The 18,553-nt window shown below is 51.6% G+C and overlaps 1 pseudogene; it reads right to left on the bottom strand.

Moving 5' to 3' along the window:
* Window positions 1–1,825: 1,825 nt before the first annotated feature.
* Window positions 1,826–18,351, bottom strand: LOC100358014 (E3 ubiquitin-protein ligase Mdm2 pseudogene; annotated as a pseudogene).
* Window positions 18,352–18,553: the final 202 nt, after the last annotated feature.

The raw sequence follows: 18,553 nt of genomic DNA, 5'->3' as shown, positions 1-18,553 counted from the left end.
TCTTTTCATTCTCATAACAGACTTTCAAAGAGCAGACATTTACATTTTTAAAGATTTATTTATTTACTTGAGAGGCATAGTTACAGACAGAGAGAGGGAGAGCCAAAGAGAGAGGTCTTCCATCTGCTGGTTCACTCCTCAAATGGCCTCAATGGCTGGAGCTGGGGCCATCTGAAGCCAGGAGCCAGGAGCTTCTTCTGGGTCTCCCATGCAGGTGCAAGGACTTGGGCCATCTTCTGCTGCTTTCCTGGAGAAAGCGAAGGAGGGAGGGGGAGAGAGAGATCTTCCATCCACTGGTTCACCCCCCAACTTTCCTAGGCCATCAGATGATGCTTTCCCAGGCCATAGCAGGGAGCTGGATGAGAAGTGGAGCAGCCGGGACTTGAACTGGCGCCCATAGGTGGATGCTTAACGTACTACCACAGTGCTGACCCTGACATTTAAATTTTAAAAAAGATTTATAAAAAATTTTTTTATTTGAAAGGCAGAGTTATAGAGAGACAAGGAAAAACAGAGAGAGAGATCTTCCATCTGCTGGTTCAGTCCCCAAATGGCTTCAATGGCCAGGGCTGGGCCAAGCCAAAGCCAGGAGCCCATAACTCCATCCAGGCCTCCCACATGGGTGCAGGGGCCCAAAGACTTGGTCCATCTTCTTCTGCTTTCCCCGGCGCGTTAGCAGGGAGCTGGATGGAAAATGAAGCAGCCGGGACTCATCCCTATGGTATGCTGGCATTGCAGGCAGCAGCTTAACCTACTGCACCACAACACCAGCCCCTTAAAACGTTTTTTTAAAGAGTATCCTGGCGCTGTGGTGTGGTGGGTGGGACTGCCACCTACAGTGCTCCACTTCCGATCCAGCTCTCTGCTACGGCCTGAGAAGGCAGTGGTCTTTGGGCCCCTGCACCCACGTGGGAGACCTGGAGGAAGCTCCTGGCTCCTGGCTTCAGGTTGGCGCAGCTCTGGCCACTGTGGCCAATTGGGGAGTGAACCATCGGATGGAAGACCTCTCTCTCTCTCTCTCTCTCTCTCTCTGCCTCTCCTTCTCTCTTTGTGTAATTTTGACTTTCAAATAAATAAATAAATCTTAAAAAAAAGAGTATCGAAAATTTAAATATTCAATCTTACATAAATATTTTCTTTCCTTACACAAAAGGTACTAAATCTGCATTCCAATGTCCTACTTATATATGCATTTTTAAAAATCAGATACTTCTCATTTATATTTAGGAGAAAGTGGCAACTATTTCAGGTCAAGGGTAAGAGTAAAGGATGAGGCCGGCACCGCGGCTTACTAGGCTAATCCTCCGCCTTGCGGCGCTGGCACACCGGGTTCTAGTCCCCGGGGCACTGGATTCTGTCCCAATTGCCCCTCTTCCAGGCCAGCTCTCTGCTGTGGCCAGGGAAGTGCAGTGGAGGATGGCCCAAGTACTTGGGCCCTGCACCCCATGGGAGACCAGGAGAAGTACCTGGCTCCTGCCATCGGATCAGCGCGGTGCGCCGGCTGCAGCGCGCCGGCCGCAGCAGCCATTGGAGGGTGAACCAACGGCAAAGGAAGACCTTTCTCTCTGTCTCTCTCTCTCACTGTCCACTCTGCCTGTCAAAAAATTAAAAAAAAAAAGAATAAATGATGAGTTACAGTCATTTATCCAACACAAATCACATTAAAACCCAAATATAAAATCGAACAAAGTGAAATCTTCCTTTGACAAAGTAAATATTCACTTTCCCCTTCCCAAAGTCAAATTACACCATAAAGGGAAGATCTACATAGACTGAGCCAGTGCCTCACTTCGATATATGGACATAAAAATAGATTCCACGTTGTCTACATTTTTAGGGCTATGTAGTTAGAAATATTTAATTCCACTTCTACGGACAGGTCGAGTAGCTGCAGTAAGTTAGCACGATAGCCTGTGTGGGCACGACTTGTTCCTGTGTTTAGCTTCCTGGCACATGTGCAGCGTGACATCAGGTGTCCTGTTTTGCCATGAACAATGCAACCATTTTTAGGTCGACCTTGGCAGATCACACAAGGCTCACTGGCGTTTGGGGAAAATCGGATTCCATCCTTTCTGCTTTGTCTTGTGTTTCTTCCCTCTCAGACTCTCTGACATCTTCTTGGCTGCTATAAATAATGCTATTAGAGGTTGAGGGCTGACAAAAGGCCTCACTTTCTTGTAACTGAGAGGTCTGGGGGCTTTTATAATCATTTTCCTCAACACAGGCCTCTTTGGAATCACCACCGTAGCTTGTGTTTGTTTTTGCTTTTATGGTCAGGAGCATCAAAGCCTTCTGCGTGTGTTGAGTTTTCCGGTTTGGCTTCCTCAGGATTCCTCCTGTATCCTCAGAAGGCCAGTCCTCAGCAAGGGCCCACGTCAGCTGCTCTGTGGTGGAAGGGCAGGCTTCGTTCCACTGCAGGCAGTACACGTTCAATAGTCAGCTGAGGAGTCCCGGATCTTCGAATGCATCTGTCTCCCTCTCCGCTGCCTGGCACGCAGCAACCTGGTGCACCCCGGCGTCTCCATCTGAGAGTGCTGTCCTTCTTCACCAAGGCTGGAACCTGCTGAATCTAGACACTCAGCTTCAAAGTCTGCACTCAGTGACCTGAGAGCAAATCCCGAGCCAGCCAGAGCCCTGCAGGTTCACCTCCACCGTCGTCAGGGTCCGGATTCGATGGCGTCTCGGTGGCTTCACCGCCACTGCTCTCTTCACAACGCCGCCCACACAGCCGGGCTTTCATCAGAGGCAAGGGGAACGCTATCAGGTGCTTTCTGTGTGCTCACCAGCCATTCATCTGAATTCTTCTGTCTCGCTGACTGCTCTCCTTCCAGGTGAGGCAGATGGTCTGGACACCAAGCTTCAAGATGCAGGCGTCTCTGCCCACAGCTCTGCTCTCACTCGCAGGTGTACCCGCGTCTGACGCTCCTGCTGGTTGACTGCTACCAAGCTCTGTAGATCATTGTGTAGATTTCGCTGTGCTCTGTCACAGAGAAGCGTGGGATCCAAGTAACCCCCCAAGCAGATCATGTGCACAATATATCATATGCTGTTGCTTCTCATTGTAGAATCCTTCAGTCATAATGCACTGGCCAAGATAAAAGATGACCTCTACTCTAGAAAGATTGTATTGTACTCGTATCGCTAGTGCAGTTCTTAGCCTGGGAACTCATGCACGCCCAAGGAGTCCTCTTGCAGGACCCAAGTGTCTTTGTGTGCACCAGCTGACTTACACAGCTTCAGAAGCAGTGGCTGTGGTCTAGCCAGGGTCGCTTGCTCCGAGGCTGGGATCTGGGAGGTGCTTACAGCAGCGTCAGCAGACACAGACATACTGACACTGCATATTTGCCGGGCAGGGGCTTTTGCGCCTGGAGTAGGGGCAGGGGTCGCTCGAGTCCCACCACCTTGGGCCACGCAACCATTCCATTGGCTGGGCCAGGGCACTGGGGCACTCCGCCATACGGAATCCCAAGAGGAGGGAGGCTCCAGGACCTCTGCCAGGGGGTCAGGGCCGCCCCTCGGACTCTCTCTCGCAGTCACACAGGACTGCACCGGCCCCAGGAGGAGCCAGGCCAGCGGAGGTGACTCGGTGTGCGCCCCCTACTGCCTAAAGGATCATACTTTCAGTGATATATTTAAGAAACCTTTGCTTAACCCAGGGCGACAAATATTTTCTTCTGGAAGTTTTATGTGTTTAGGTTTGATGTGTAGTTTGATGAATTCAAGTTCGGTTTTATGCAAGAGTACTTCAAAACTTCATGGAAAATGGAATTGAAAGGTTTATTTTGATGTAAAAAGTTGAAATCCATACATTTGATATCATGTGATGAGTGATTGAACTTTGGTTTTTGCTCCTGTTGCTATCGTCATTTTACATTTTTGATGTAGAGACAAGCAATCGTTCCAGCACCTTCTCTCGAAAACACTAGCCTTTCTCCACGGCCACACCTTTGCATCTCTGTCAAAAGTCACTTGTTAAAAAGGCCTATGTGTGGCCAGTGCCGCGGCTCACTAGGCTAATCCTCTGCCTTGCAGCGCCGGCACACCGGGTTCTAGTCCCGGTTGGGGCACCGGATTCTGTCCCGGTTGCCCCTCTTCCAGGCCAGCTCTCTGCTGTGGCCAGGGAGTGCAGTGGAGGATGGCCCAAGTCCTTGGGCCCTGCACCCCATGGGAGACCGGGAGAAGCACCTGGCTCCTGGCTTCGGATCAGTGCAGTGCACCAGCTGTGGCGGCCATTGGAGGGTGAACCAACGGCAAAGGAAGACCTTTCTCCCTGTCTCTCTCTCACTGTCCACTCTGCCTGTCAAAAAAAAAAAAAAAAAAAAAGGCCTATGTGTATTTCTAGAGTGTTCTGTGCCACTGCGGTGCTTACCTACTTTATCTTTCTGCCAATACCAGGCTGGATTACTGCAGTCTACTCTCACCGAGAAAGAGGAAAAAGAGACGTTTTTGCCTAGAGAAGTTTTTCTTTTCAAGTAAGCACACTTATCAAGAAACGTTATTTCCCTTGGAAATTCAGGGGTCACATTACCAGGCCCCCTCTCTTTCCCACCTCCAGCTGTGCTATCTGATGAGGTCCGGGGGCGGGGGGAACCACACCAACCCCTCCCATCTTCTCAAGACCATACTTTTCTTAACATGGCCTGAGATCACGTTAGTGATCACTGTTGACTGCTTTGTCTGTTTTCCAAGCAACCCTGCTAAGCCAGGTGGAGTGGAACCCTCTGCACTGACCAGGGTGCACTTTATACCGTGCTGTTTTTGAGTAGTAATTACGTGTCTAGCCTCACGCTAGATACTTTACGTAATGAATTACTGTTCTGGCCTGCAGAGACTGAACTCTTTTACTACGTGCCGAGCACTTTGCATGCTCCATTCAAGCTTTGCCACAACCATTAAAACAGGCTTCATTAGCCCCAATTTATTGCTGAAGACACCCAGGCATTTAGGAGCGCCATCATTTCCCAAGAGCGCCAGCTAGCAGGTGGCAGAGCCGGAAGGTGGCTACAGGGTCTGCATGGTCCTGCAGAAGTGAGCCTCGGAGAGGACAACAACTCGCCAAGGTCACACGGGCGGCAAGTGATGGATACATGAGGATGTGGACCCAGGTCTACCTGGCCCCAAGGTTAGGCCATTCCTCCTATGCTCTCGGGAGACGGAGGCCTCGCAGGGAGTCCTGAGCACGCACAGGTCTGGCGCGAGTCACCCCAGGCTGGAGGGCTGGCCCCTGTGCTAGGCCCTTATAAATTATACAGCACCCAGCCAATGCAAGGAGGCGTCCTTGCCGTTGTTCCTGTCACCTGGCTTTGCCAAGTCTGCTTCAGGGGATTTGAAGGGAGCGCTTCACTGCGTCAGTAGTGATCGATTTGGTTGCACGATACAGAAGGCCACGCCAGCTGGTTTAAGCAAAAAGGGAAATTCAATATAAGGAGTCGGGGCTAACGTCACAGATCTCAAGGGCAGGCAGGACACACAAGGACCTTGCTCCCGGGACTGGCAAGTGCTCCGAGGACAGAAGGCTCTGGAAACGCCCACCTTTCCCTGTACGTCTCTCACAACACTGCCTTCGTCCGTCTCCTTCAAACGGGAAGGCCCACGCAGGTGCCCTCGGCAAACTCTGCACCTGCAGCTGGCTGTCTGGGTCCTCCTCATCCTGCTTTCCAGGTTCCGGTGCCCACCTCTGACCCAGACAGCTGGACCAAGAGGCTCTGGGCTGCGGAGAACACACAGGGGCCCCCGAGCCTGTTGGATGGGGTTAGGGGAGGGGCTTGGAGGTACCCAAGGAGGAGCCTACTTCAGTTTGGCCAGCCCTGGGGACTCGGAGGAGGCCGGTTGTGTCATTTCTCAGTGCTGAGCTTCTGCAGGGAGAACATGCCTTTAATCTGGCTGCTGAGTGCCGAGGGCCTCCAGAAACTCTAGAAGATTCCGAGCCAGTCTGATAGAGTATATGTAGCTCACGCTTTGGGGGTGGGGCTGTTTGAGGCTCCTGGCGGACTTGCTTTCCTTGGTCCCTCGAGGGTGGCTTGTTACAGACCAGCCCCGAGGGGTTTCCTGTGTGGCCTCTCTGAGCCACTGCTCAGCCGTGGACACGTGGCAGACAAATGCGTTGTTTCTGACCAGCCGCCTTTCCACCGACTGCATCTGGGCTCCGTGCTTGTCTTTGCGGGGGGTGCCATGCTGAGTCCCAGACTTCCAGGAGGTGGGCAGTGGAAGGGCACTGCGTCCAGCACTCTGTCCAGGCAGAGGAGAGACGCGCGGGTGCAGGAGGGGGTCCTGTGTGGCACGTGGAGAGACCCCTGTCAGCGCTGTAACAGCTATTTTGAAACAAACTGCGCTATGGCTGAGATGGAGACTACATTTGGGTAAGTGAAGTCATCAAATGAAGAGAAGCATGAAGTAAGAAAGCCTCACAGGGTGCACCAGATAAGCCTCATGAAGCGCTCAGTAGGAGTGACACCCGGGGCACCGCACCGGTGAACGGGTGGAGGAGTGAAAGGATGGGTGGAGAAATGGACAGCTCAGGCCAACGGGGGGCTCCTTGGGATTTGCGTCCTCACTGATCCACAATTGTTCCCCAGTCCTCTCATTGCAAACCAGAGAGTTATCAGCGCCACGACACACCTGCGTCACCTGCCCCGTCTGCACAGGCCCTGTGGGTGGGACAAAGACTGTTTGCCAGGCAGTTCTCTTTCGTCCAGGTCAGCAAATTCTTGCCACCGGGTAGAGTCCGTCTTTCCAGCTGAGCGTCTCGGGTCTGGTTGCCCTGCCTCCTTTGACTGGCTCTGCCCTTGACCCTAAGCTTACAGAGGGGAGGGGCTTGAGGGCCCACAGGGTGTCTTTGGTTTGCCATGGGGATCCCCAGATGTGGCTCTCCTTTTTGGCAAAACCCTGGGTCCAAGCTGGGAGTGAGTAATGTGGGGAAAGCACCCTGAGCAGAAGCTGGACAGCCCTACGTGACCTTGGGCAAGTCCCTTCTCTCCTTCGCTGGGTCTTAGTGCTTCCTCTGATGAACAAGAGGGTTTAACTCCACCTCATCCATGAGTTCACTCAGGGCTGAGTCCCTACCACCTTCCTGGCATCTGCCTGGCATACGGGCAGATGGAGGAATTGGACCCTGTCCTTGAGATAATCCACAGACTGTGGGGTGGGCAGAGAGAAGTGCATGTAGTGACGGACAGGTGTGATAAGTGCTATGTGACGCGGACAGTCCCTGCCCCATCTGGGATCCCCAGCAGCTGTCAGTCCAGGGAGAGGAGTATGTGAGTGACTTGGGAGGGTTATGGGCGGCAACCAGAAAGGCGTCGGTCCTGGAAGGTAAGGGCAGCCCTGGGCCCAGCCCCAGCCCCTTCCTCCACCACACAGAAAACCAGCACACATGAGCTTTGGAGCCAGGCAGGTCCAGACTTCACTCCCAGCTTCACTCTCTGGGCTTTGGCTTCCTCCGTTACTAAGAGAGGAGAGGGCCCCTAGGCTCCCAGGACTTAAGAAGGCTCTGGAAGATAATGTCAAGAGCATGACCCGAGATCTGGCGCATCCAACATGGAGGCAGGAGGCAGAGGCGTGGCTGTCTGTCCTTTCTGGAAGCACACCGGTGTCTCGCCGCCCTCAACTGGCCCCGCGACCTCGAGCCTGTCCTTGACCCTGTGAAGGCCACGGTGGCCTTTCCTCCTCATGGTCTTTCCCACGACGCCGGTCAGCTCTTCTGATCTCCCGGCGAACTGGGGAGGAACTCACTGGGGCTGCAGCCTGGCTGGGGCTCCTCTGGGCAAAGCCCGCCTGGGCCGCAGGTCCCTCCCTCTCTTCCCAGCAGCGGGGCAGCTCTGGGGCTGCAATTTCGCTCTTGACAAGTTGCTCCAGACAAGGTGATGCCCTTCCTTCATTCCTTCTTGGAGATGGGGCTGAATGGCATCGGGCTGGGCCGAGCAGAGCGTCAGACGCGCCCGGGGAGGGAAGGAGCCTGGCTGGGCTGAGAGATGGAAGGGTCTGGCGCTCGGCCAGTGGCAGGAACGGGTTGGTCCGCATTCTTGGCAGGCCCTGGGATTCCAAAGCACTTTCTGTTTTTGTCACTGTCCTGCCAGTCACATACTCTACTAAGGCCAAAGCCAAAGTGCACCAGGCTCCCCTTATTTATTTATTTATTTTAAGATTTGCTTATTTATTTGAAAGAGTTACAGAAAGAGAAAGAGAGAGAGAGAGAGAGAGAGAGAGAGAGAGAGCGCGCGCTCATCCATTCATGGCTTCACTCCCCAAATGGCTTCAATGGCCCAGAACTCCCTGCAGGTGCCTCCCACATGGGTGGCAGGGACGCAGACACTCAGGCCTTCCTCTTCTGCATTCCCAGGCGCATTAGCAGGGAGCTGGACCACAAGTGGAGCAGACGGGGATTCGGACCGGCACCCATATGGGATGCTGGTGTCGTAGGAAGTGGTTTAACTACTGCACCAGAGCCGGCCCCTCTTCATAACCCTGAGAGGGGGATACTCCTGCCTCTTTTACAAATGTGGAAACTGAGGACCCACAGATGTGGAAACTATCACCCACTCTCAGAAGGGCTGACGGCAAGGAATGAACCTTTTACCGAGAACCTGCTCTGAGCCAAGCCCATTGCTAGCAAGAATCATACCCAGCTAGGTGCTCCAAACGCACACGCAAGAAAGCACCTGCCTAAGGTCCCAGAATGAGTCGGTGAGGAACCAAGAGTGAGCCTGGATCTGTCCAGCTCCCGGTTCCACTGAGCCGACAATCTCCCCTCCACACTAAATGCGATGGAGCGGAGACTCAGAAAGGTTTGAGCCGTGCCCGAGGCCACACCCTCAGCAAGCGTGGAAGCTAGTTCCCAACCCTGGGCTGACTCCAAGGCTGCCCTTCCCACTCTGCTACACTGGCTCAACAAAAGCCATTCTCATGGCCCTGGCAGATACCAAATGGCTCACACGTGTGTCTCAAAGAGATAAAGGCGGAGGATGGAAAGGACCATGAACATCGTTGTTATTATCCTTAATAGTATCATCAATTGCTAATTTAGCAAGGTCCGCATTTACACTGGATGGCTCAGATTTGTGGAAACAAAACTTTTCTTCTGCAATTGAACTCAGTTGGATCACGGTTCCCCAGAGTTAAATGTATTCTCTTCATGACAATTGGATGTAGTGGGCACCCTGCATTGTCTTTGTGACAAGTGACAATTGGGGACTATTGGCATGTCTGGAGTAAGTCTGTAGAGCAGAAGGCAGAATCGTATAATGCTGTTTCTCCGATGTTGATATCAGCGCTGTGGTGTAGGGGCACAGCCTTCTTTTTAGGAATGGACTCTGCAGGACTTAGGGGTGGGGGTCATGTCTACCACTTTTAAACATTTCAGGGGGAAATGCACATATGGGCACCCACATGTAGAACAGCAAAGCAAATGTAGCAAAGTGGTTTTTTTTAAAGATTTATTTATTTATTTGAAAGTCAGAATTACACAGAGAGAGAAGGAGAGGCAGAGAGAGGTCTTCCATCCACTGGTTCACTCCCCAGTTGACTGCAACAGCCAGAGCTGCACTGATCTGAAGCCAGGAGCCAGGAGCTTCTTCCGGGTCTCCCATGCAGGTGCAGGGGCCCAAGGACTTGAGCCATCTTCTACTGCTTTCCCAGGCCATAGCAGAAAGCTGGATCCGAAATGGAGCAGCTGAGTCTCAAACCACCGCCCATATGGGATGCCGGAACTGCAGGCTTTATGCGCTACGCTACAGTGCCAGCTCCCGCAAAATGTTAACATTTGGTGATTTGGATAAAGGGTATCTTGGGATTCTCTGCACTATTCTTGCAACTTTGCTGTGAATCTGAAATTATGGCAGAAGAAGTGTTATACATGTATTCTTGAGTGAGAAAATGGTCACCTCAGTATCTGAGCTTCCTATCAGAGTCTCTCGGTGGCGCCCACACTCAGGCCCAGGGTGACACCAGTAACAGAGGACCCCAACAACATCCACCATCTTGGGCCTAAGCTCTGGGGCTTGGTGGCCTGCTGGCCATCCCGCCCTCTCTGGGCTTCTGTGTTGACATCTCTCCCCATTGTGCCTCTGCTGGTGTAGCTGCCTGGCCTGGTTGTGGGCCTGGGCATGCCTCACTCCTGAAGTTCACAGTCACGGTGTCTGCTGTCAAGGCTGTGACCCTGGGCCCTCCTCCTCCTGACCACAAGCCTTTCACCAGTGCTGTCTTTTCAGTACTGAGATACAGGCCCCATTGGAAACTTCTGATGCTTAGCTTCAACCACAGAGGCCTTGGGGGGATTGGGTGCCGGAATGAGTCAGTCTCACCAGAAAAATGGGGTTTTTAAAAAATTATTTACTTTGGGCCGGCACTGTGGCTCAATAGGCTAATTCTCCGCCATGCAGCGCCGGCACACCGGGTTCTAGTCCCGGTCGGGGCACCGGATTCTGTCCCGGTTGCCCCTCTTCCAGTCCAGCTCTCTGCTATGGCCCGGGAGTGCAGTGGAGGATGGCCCAGGTCCTTGGGCCCTGCACCCTCATGGGAGACCAGGAGAAGCACCTGGCTCCTGGCTTCGGATCAGCGCGATGCGCCGGCTGCAGTGCGCTGGCCGTGGCGGCCATTGGAGGGTGAACCAATGGCAAAGGAAGACCTTTCTCTCTGTCTCTCTCTCTCTCATTGTCCACTCTGCCTGTCAAAAATAAAAAAAAAATTATTTATTTATTTGAAAGGCAGAGTTATAGAGGTTGGGGGAACAAAAGAAAGAGAAAGATCTTCTGTCCACTGGTTCACTTCCCAAATGGCTGCCACAGCCAGGGCTGGGCCAAGCTAGAGCTGAGAATCAGGAATTCCATCCGTGTCTCCCACATGGGTACAGGAACCCAAATACTTGGGCCGTCATCTGCTGCTCTCCCACACGCATTAGCAGAAAGCTGGAGCAGGGTGACCAGCTGGTAGGGCCACCACCTGCAGTGCCAGTTCAAGTCCTGGCTGCTTCACTGCCTATCCAGCTCTCTGCTGTGGCCTGGGAAAACAATGGAGGATGGCCCAAGTCCTTGGGCCCCTGCACCGTATGGGAGACCTGGAAGAAGCTTCTGGCTCCTGGCTGTAGCCTGGCTGAGCCCTGGCTGTTGTTGCCATTTTGGGGGAGTGAACCAAAAGGTGGAAGACCTCTCTCTCTCTGCCTCTGCCTCTCTGTAACTCTGCCTTTCAAATAAATAAATATTAAAGAAGAAGGAGGAGGAGGAGAAGGGGGGGAGGAAGAGGAAGAGGAGGAGAAGGAGAGGAGAAGAAGGGGGAAGGAAGAGGAGGAGGGGGAGGAAGAGGAGCAAGAGGAGGAGGAGGGGCCAGTGCTGTGGTGTAGTGGGCTAAGCCTCTGTCTGTGGCACCAGCATCCCATATGGGTACTGGCTCATGTCCCAGCTGCTCTACTTCCTATCTAGTTCTCTGTTTATGGCCTGGGAAAGCAGTGGAAGATGGCCCAAGTGCTTGGGACCCGCACCCATGTGGAAGACCCAGAAGAAGCTTCTGGATCCTGGCTTCAGATCAGCCCAACTCTGGGTGTTGCAGCTATTTGGGGAGTGAACCAGCAGATGGAACACCTTTCTCTCTGTCTCTTCCTCTTTGTCTGTAACTCTGCCTTATATAATGAATGAAATCTTTTTTTAAAGATTTATTTATTTATTTGAAAGTCAGAGTTACACAGAGAGAGGAGAGGCAGAGAGAGAGAGACAGACAGACAGACAAACAGAGAAAGTCTTCCATCTGCTGGTTCACTCCCCAGTTAGCCACAACAGCAGGAGTTGCGTTGATCCGAAGCCAGGAGCCTCTTCTGAGTCTCCCATGTGGGTACAGGGGCCCAAGGACTGGAGTCATCTTCTATTGCTTTCACAGACAATAGCAGAGAGCGGGATCGGAAGTAGAGCAGCTGGGAGTCGAACCGGCACCTATATGGGATGCCGACACTGCAGGCAGAGGCTTTTCTCACTATGCCACAGTGCCGGCCCAGTAAATAAAATCTTTAAAAAAACAGACAAGCAAACAAAAAGAAGCTGAGTAGCTGGGACTTGAACCAGTGCTCCGACATGGGATGCCTGAGTGGCAGGCAGTGGTACCCCCTGCACCACAATGCCAGTGCCATACTGATTGTTTTAAGAGAAAGAATTTAGTATAAAGAATTGGCTAAACAGTGTTTGACAACTGGAGAAGCAAACAGTGAGAATCAGAGGTAGAAACTACATGAAACGGACGCCAGCCCTCGGGATGGGAGGACAAGGCAAGAAGCCAGGTCAGTGGAACCTTGTGGCTGGGGCCGGAGACCCTAGGAAGGCAAGCCTGGGGCTGGTGCTCGGGCATCTGATGAAGAGGCTGGCTCTGGGGCTGTGGGGGAAACCCTGGAAACTGGAACCAACTGCCACCGCTAGCTGAAGGGCCATTGCTAGAACAGCAACCTGAAAGGAGCAAGTCCTTTCTTCCTGGAGCCGGTGGTGCACTCTCTAGCGCCCCCTGTCGGCAAAACAGAGATGGAGTGGCCCAGTGCCTGCTCCAGCCTCAGCAGACACAGTGCAGGGGGTGGGCTGGGGCTAAGTGCACAGGGGGAGGGGCTGGACAGAGAGAATGCCAGGTTCCCTCTAGCCCTCAGTGAGCCTCGCTGCTGTTCCACCTCCAGGGTGGCCTCCACTCCAGCACCAGAGAAAGGGCGACTCCCCCCTTTGCCCCGGGGTCTCCTCTCTGCCTTCACCTGGCAGAGGGTTCAGCAGCAGACCCCAGACTCGAATCCTGTGCTCCTGCTCCCTCTTTTTTTTTTTTTGACAGGCAGAGTGGACAGTGAGAGAGAGAGACAGAGAGAAAGGTCTTCCTTTGCCATTGGTTCACCCTCCAATGGCCGCCGCGGCCGGCGCGCTGCGGCCGGCGCACCGCGCTGATCCGATGGCAGCAGCCAGGAGCCAGGTGCTTTTCCTGGTCTCCCATGGGGTGCAGGGCCCAAGCACCTGGGCCATCCTCCACTGCACTCCCTGGCCACAGCAGAGGGCTGGCCTGGAAGAGGGGCAACCGGGACAGAATCCGGCGCCCCAACCGGGACTAGAACCCGGTGTGCCGGCGCCGCTAGGCGGAGGATTAGCCTAGTGAGCCGCGGCGCCGGCCTCCTGCTCCCTCTTAGTCTCAACCGGCAGGAGTGCTCATGTCTGATGGGAGAAACTCTCGACTTCAGTAAGGCTTTGGTTCCCTGGGTCCTCCCAGCTTCATTTCTTTGTATTTAAAGAGAAGACTTTGAAAATTCTAAAGAAGCTTTTTCCTGTGGTCTATACCCTGCCCAGCACTGAGCAAGTCACTCAAGCTCACTTTATATAAAACAGGGACGTGGTGAGGATTTGAGATAATGGATGGGAGGTTTTTGGCACAGTGCCTGGAAAATAATAGGTATTTGATAAATGGAACTGCTACCACTGCTAAGCTTAATGAATGCTTATTGAGTGGTTGCACCGTCGGGCACAGGGCTCCGCTCCACGTGTGTGTTCCGTGTTAACCACTCTGATCCCTGCCGTCTCCCTCCTTCATGCTGGAGCCTTCCCACCCAGCCCCATGCCACTCCGCAGGTGACAGCTCTGAGAGGGACAATGCCATCCCAGAGGACACACATTATACCAGGCTGTGCATTTGTTGGGGTGATTGCAAACATCCGTGTGGCTTATCGCTTTCGGTTAGTATTGTTGGTGTCTGTCACCCAGTTATGATATATTATATATAATATATTATTATATTTATATAACACCCAGTGTTATATAAATGCAGCTCACAACCTCTGACCAGGATCACTTCGGGCTGGCATTATGGTGCAGCAGGTTAAGCTGCCACCTGGAATGCCTGCTTCTCCTATCAGAGTGCTGGTTTGAGTACTGGCTACACCACTTCCCATCCAGCTCTCAGCTCATGTGCCTGGGAAGCAGCGAATGGTGGCTCAAGTACCTGGAGTTCCTGCCACCCACATGGAGTCTTGGATGGCGTTCCTGGCTTCACAACCATTTGGGGAGTGAATCAGCAGATGGAAGAGCTCTCTTCCTCTTTCTCTCTCTCTCTCTCCCTTTCAAATAAACAAATATTTTTTTTAAAAAGAGAACACTTTTTAAATGGATTTAAAAAGAAAACACTTTATTTGAAAAGTGGAGAGACAGAGAAACAGACACAGTCCCATAGTGGTTGTTCTGAGAGAAAGGATTTAGTAGAAAGAATTGGCTAGACAGTATTTGACAACTGGAGAAGCACAGAGACCCCAGGAAGGCAAGCCTGGGCCTGGGCCTGGGCCTGGAGCGGGGGCTGGGGCTGGGACATCTGCTGAAGAGGCTGCTCTGGGACCATGGGAGAAATCCACTGGTTCATTCGCCAAATGGCTGCAACAGTCAGGGCTGGTCCTGGAAGAAACCAAGAGCCAAGAACAACAACCAAGTCTCTACGTGTGCAGCAGGGACCCAAGTGCTTGAGCCATCACCTGCCGCTCGCAGGGTGCACGCTACAGAAGACTAATAAAGACGGGACAGAGAGACAGTCCCCGTGTACCTTCACCCAACTTCCCTTAATGTTGTGTAGCCGTGGCACATCGGTCTAAGCTGAGTCACTGGTGCTGACACACAGTGTTAGGTAGGCTACCGTCTCCGTCTGGGTCCCGTGGTCTGCCCACTCAGGTCCTTTTTCCGTCCCAGGGTTCCACGTTGCATTTAGTCATCGTGTCTCTTACTGTCGTCCAGTCTATAATGACTTCTTCGTTTTTTAACCATATGTGTATATTTTAAAATGTTCTCTGTATACATTTATCTACCACTGAAAATTGAAATAGTAATCAAAATTTCCTTTTATTGAAATCCCAACACTTGAAAACCAGGATATATCATCATTTGCCCTAACTGTTATTCCCTAGACAAAACATCCAATGTTTTCTCTGCATTCCTTTCCCACAAATCACTCTGCATGTCAGTTCTTGGTGCTGGGTTTCCTCTCACAGACTTCAGTCTTCGAAACACCTGGGAATACTTGAAACTTTTTGGTGATTCTCTAGGTCAAATCAAACAGACAAAAAGAACTAAATTATATTGGAAGTCATTCAAATACATTCAAACTACAGATTCATTACAAATTACTTGTCTCAAGGTAGGAAGAGAAAGCCATCACAACTAATATAACATGTTATCAAAATTATTGGTATATGAGTCTATCTTAGCATAGAATAGTTTTCTCTGATTTCTACTTATAGTTACTAGCAAAAACAGTAAAATAAGGATTCTACCTAAATTGACTCTTGATCATAATCCATTCCTCTCTTAGCATTCTCCAAAGAATCCCAACCATGGTATAGGCAGTAACTGCAGCGACATCTAAATGGCGCACTTCTCGATTCACTCTGAACTCTATTAAGATCACTGTCTGCATTCTCCTTTAAGCTGAGAATATTTGTGTGTTAGGATGTGCCTCAGCGGGGCTGGTGCCGTGGCATAGTGGGCCTGCAGTGCCGGCATCCCATGTGGGTGCCTGTTGGAGTCCTGGCTGCTCCACTTCCGATCCAGTGCCCTATTAATGCCCCTGGGAAAACAGCAGAAGATGGCCCAAGTGCTTGGGCCCCTGTACACACGTGGGAGACCTGGAAGAAGCTCCTGGCTCCTGGCTTTAGCCTGGCCCAACCTGGCTATTGCAGCCATCTGGGGAGTGAACCAGCGGATGGAAGATGTTTCTCACTCTCTTTCTCTCTCTCTGCCTTTGCCGCACCATCTTCACACTTCTGCTAGTGTGCTGGGGTGGATATCCTGGTCCAGGAGAGAGGAATCTGACAATAGGATTGAGCATCAACTTATTCAGGCCCTCTGTTAACATTTCTGAATTCTCAGAATCTTCTCCCGTGGGCATCCAAAAAGGCTTTGGGGTCAAGGCTAGGTGCTGCCTTTGCAGCGGCTCCACAGTCTCGTTGCACTTCTTCGGTGCAGGGCTCTCAGGAAAAGGAGTGTGGGACTCTTTGGTTACTGCAAGGGAGCCTGGGAAGAACCAAGCAGCCCAGAAAGACGCAAAAGACGCAGCCTGCCACACAGAGCGGCGGAACGAGCCCACCTGGTGGCGATTTCTTAGTCTTGTTTCTCACAACTTGGTCACTTTGAGAGCACGAGTTAGGTGTTCTGTGGAACATCCCTGGGGCTTTGCCGGATGAGTCTTGTGATTAGACAAGGCGTTAGGGACTGGGGAAGAAGACCACAGAGGCGAAGCCCCCTCTCCTGGAGTCATATCAGGGGATGGCTGACATTAGCAGGACTGGCTGCTGGTGATGCTAGCCTTCGTCACCTGGGTACGGTAATGTCTGCCAGGCTTCTCTGCTGTTTGTCTTCATTGCACATTCTGGAAATGAGTCACTATGTCTGGTTCCTTTCTGGTGAAGAGAATGAAGCTCTACCTTCCCAAAGAAAAAGGATCAAAGAGTGTGTGGACATCTGTTAAAACCAGCATGGTAATCATTAGAAGCTGCTTTGAGGCTTACAGATATCCTACTTCTCCTTAACGTCTCGCCTGCTCTTTCGGCATTCATCAGTGGATCTTGTCAGTAGCAATTAGTAATATTGTATGGAAGAACATTTTTTCTTTTTCTTTTTTGACAGGCAGAGTTAGACAGTGAGAAAGAAAGAGACAGAGAGAAAGGTCTTCCTTCTGTTGGTTCACCCCCTAAATGGCCGCTACAGCTGGCGCACTGCACCAATCTGAAGTCAGGAGCCAGGTGCTTACTCCTGGTCTCCCATGGGGGTGCAGGGCCCAAGCACTTGGGCCATCCTTCATTGCCTATGGAAGAACATTTTTTTAAAGATTTATTCATTTATCTGAAAGTTACACAAAGAGAGGATGAGAGGCAGAGAGAGAGAGAGAGAAAGAGAGAGGTCGGTCTTCCATCCACTGGTTCACTCCCCAAGTGGATGCAACGGCCAGAACTGTGCAGATCCGAAGCCAGGAGCCAGGAGCTTCTTCCAGGTCTCCCACACAGGTGCAGGGGCCCAAGGACTTGGCCATCTTCTACTGCTTTCCCAGACCACAGCAGAGAGCTGGATTGGAAGTGGAGCAGCTGGGACTCAAACCAGTGCCCATATGGGATGCCAGCACTGCAAGTGGCGGCTTTACCTGCTACACCTCAGCGATGGCCCCAAACTTTTTAAACAATTAGAAAAATGTGTTTATTTATTCAAGTGGCAGTGTGGAGAGAGAGAGAGAGAGAGAGAGCGAGCGAGCAAGAGTGAGACAGAGAGCTTCCATCTGCTGGCTCACTCCCCAGACGCCTGCAGTGGTGGTGCCGGGAGTGGCGGGACAAAGCTGGGACCTGAGAACTCAAGCCAGGCCTGTCTCGGGTGTGGGTGGCAGGGACAGCAAGAGTCGAGCAGGAACTGGAATCAGGAACCTGAGCTGGATGTTGCAGCCAGGCACATGATTTGGGACAAGTGTGTCCTAACTGACACCTTACCCACGGGGTCAAATGCCCACCCCAGATTTGTTAGCATAAACAATGTCCCAGAAAGCATTGTTTCAGAAAATGCATCACATCAGTAAGCTATTGTGAAATCATTTTCATGCTGTATTAACTACAACAAAATCTACATGACCTCAATGAATTTAAAATGTACTGTATTCAGAGCTGATTCAGAGCTGCGATCCACTCCTGTGACCATATTGGCTCTGAATTATTGTAATGAAAGTGCTTCAGAAAGTTCATGGAAAAATAGAATTAAAAGACAAGCTTATTTTGCTGCAAAAAGGTTTTGAAATCCATGCAGAGTTCTTGACAGTGCTCATTTTCATGAACTTTTTGAAGACCTCCTTGTAGGCATGGATTTCAAACTTTTTGCACAAAAATAAACTTCGTATTAACCGCATTTCCTGTGAACTCCCAAGTGCCTCCCACTCTCCCCTCGTGGGGAAATAGTTCCTGCCCCTGCCCTTCCCCAAGTCCCCGAGTCTTTGGAGACCTCTCCCCACTTTTACACACACACACACACACACACACACACACACACACATGCACACACACACACACACACACACACCCCTTTCCAAATGTTTCAGTTATGAGAACATAGCAAAACTTCCTTACAATCCTGCTGCAAGGGAAAAGGTGTCTAGCAACCAATTAGGGATTCACTTGTGGGAAGGACGTTTTATGGGACAAAAGAGAAGTGCTGAAATAATCATGACCAGGTCAACAAGAAAAAGCAAACATTGCCTGGGAAATAAGGTGAGAACTGAGTTGAAAATGGACTTGGGGCAACCCTGCTCATCCTCCACTACCTGACCATTGACCCAGGCAACACTGTACAGGCTTGGAGACTCCTCCCCTCTCACCCCCAGCTCCCCGTGAAGGTCGGTGTCCATCGCAACAGTCAGCCCTGTGCTGGCATGGCTCTTAGAACCCTGGGTAGCATCCAGGTCTGCAGCTTGATTCAGGTGCACTTTGATTTGGTCCAGAGAAAGTGGGCTCGAGAGCCAGAAGGAGCTGGATTTGAAAACTAGTATTGAGTATCTATCTATTCTGGAACATTCTAGAATCCGGCAGCTCACTTAAGGGATTTTGTGA

The sequence above is a fragment of the Oryctolagus cuniculus genome, chromosome 7, assembly GCF_964237555.1.
Source record: "Oryctolagus cuniculus chromosome 7, mOryCun1.1, whole genome shotgun sequence".
Classification (NCBI taxonomy): domain Eukaryota; kingdom Metazoa; phylum Chordata; class Mammalia; order Lagomorpha; family Leporidae; genus Oryctolagus; species Oryctolagus cuniculus.
The sequence above is the reverse complement of the archived record's forward strand: the minus strand, read 5'-3'. Positions and strand labels throughout refer to the sequence as shown.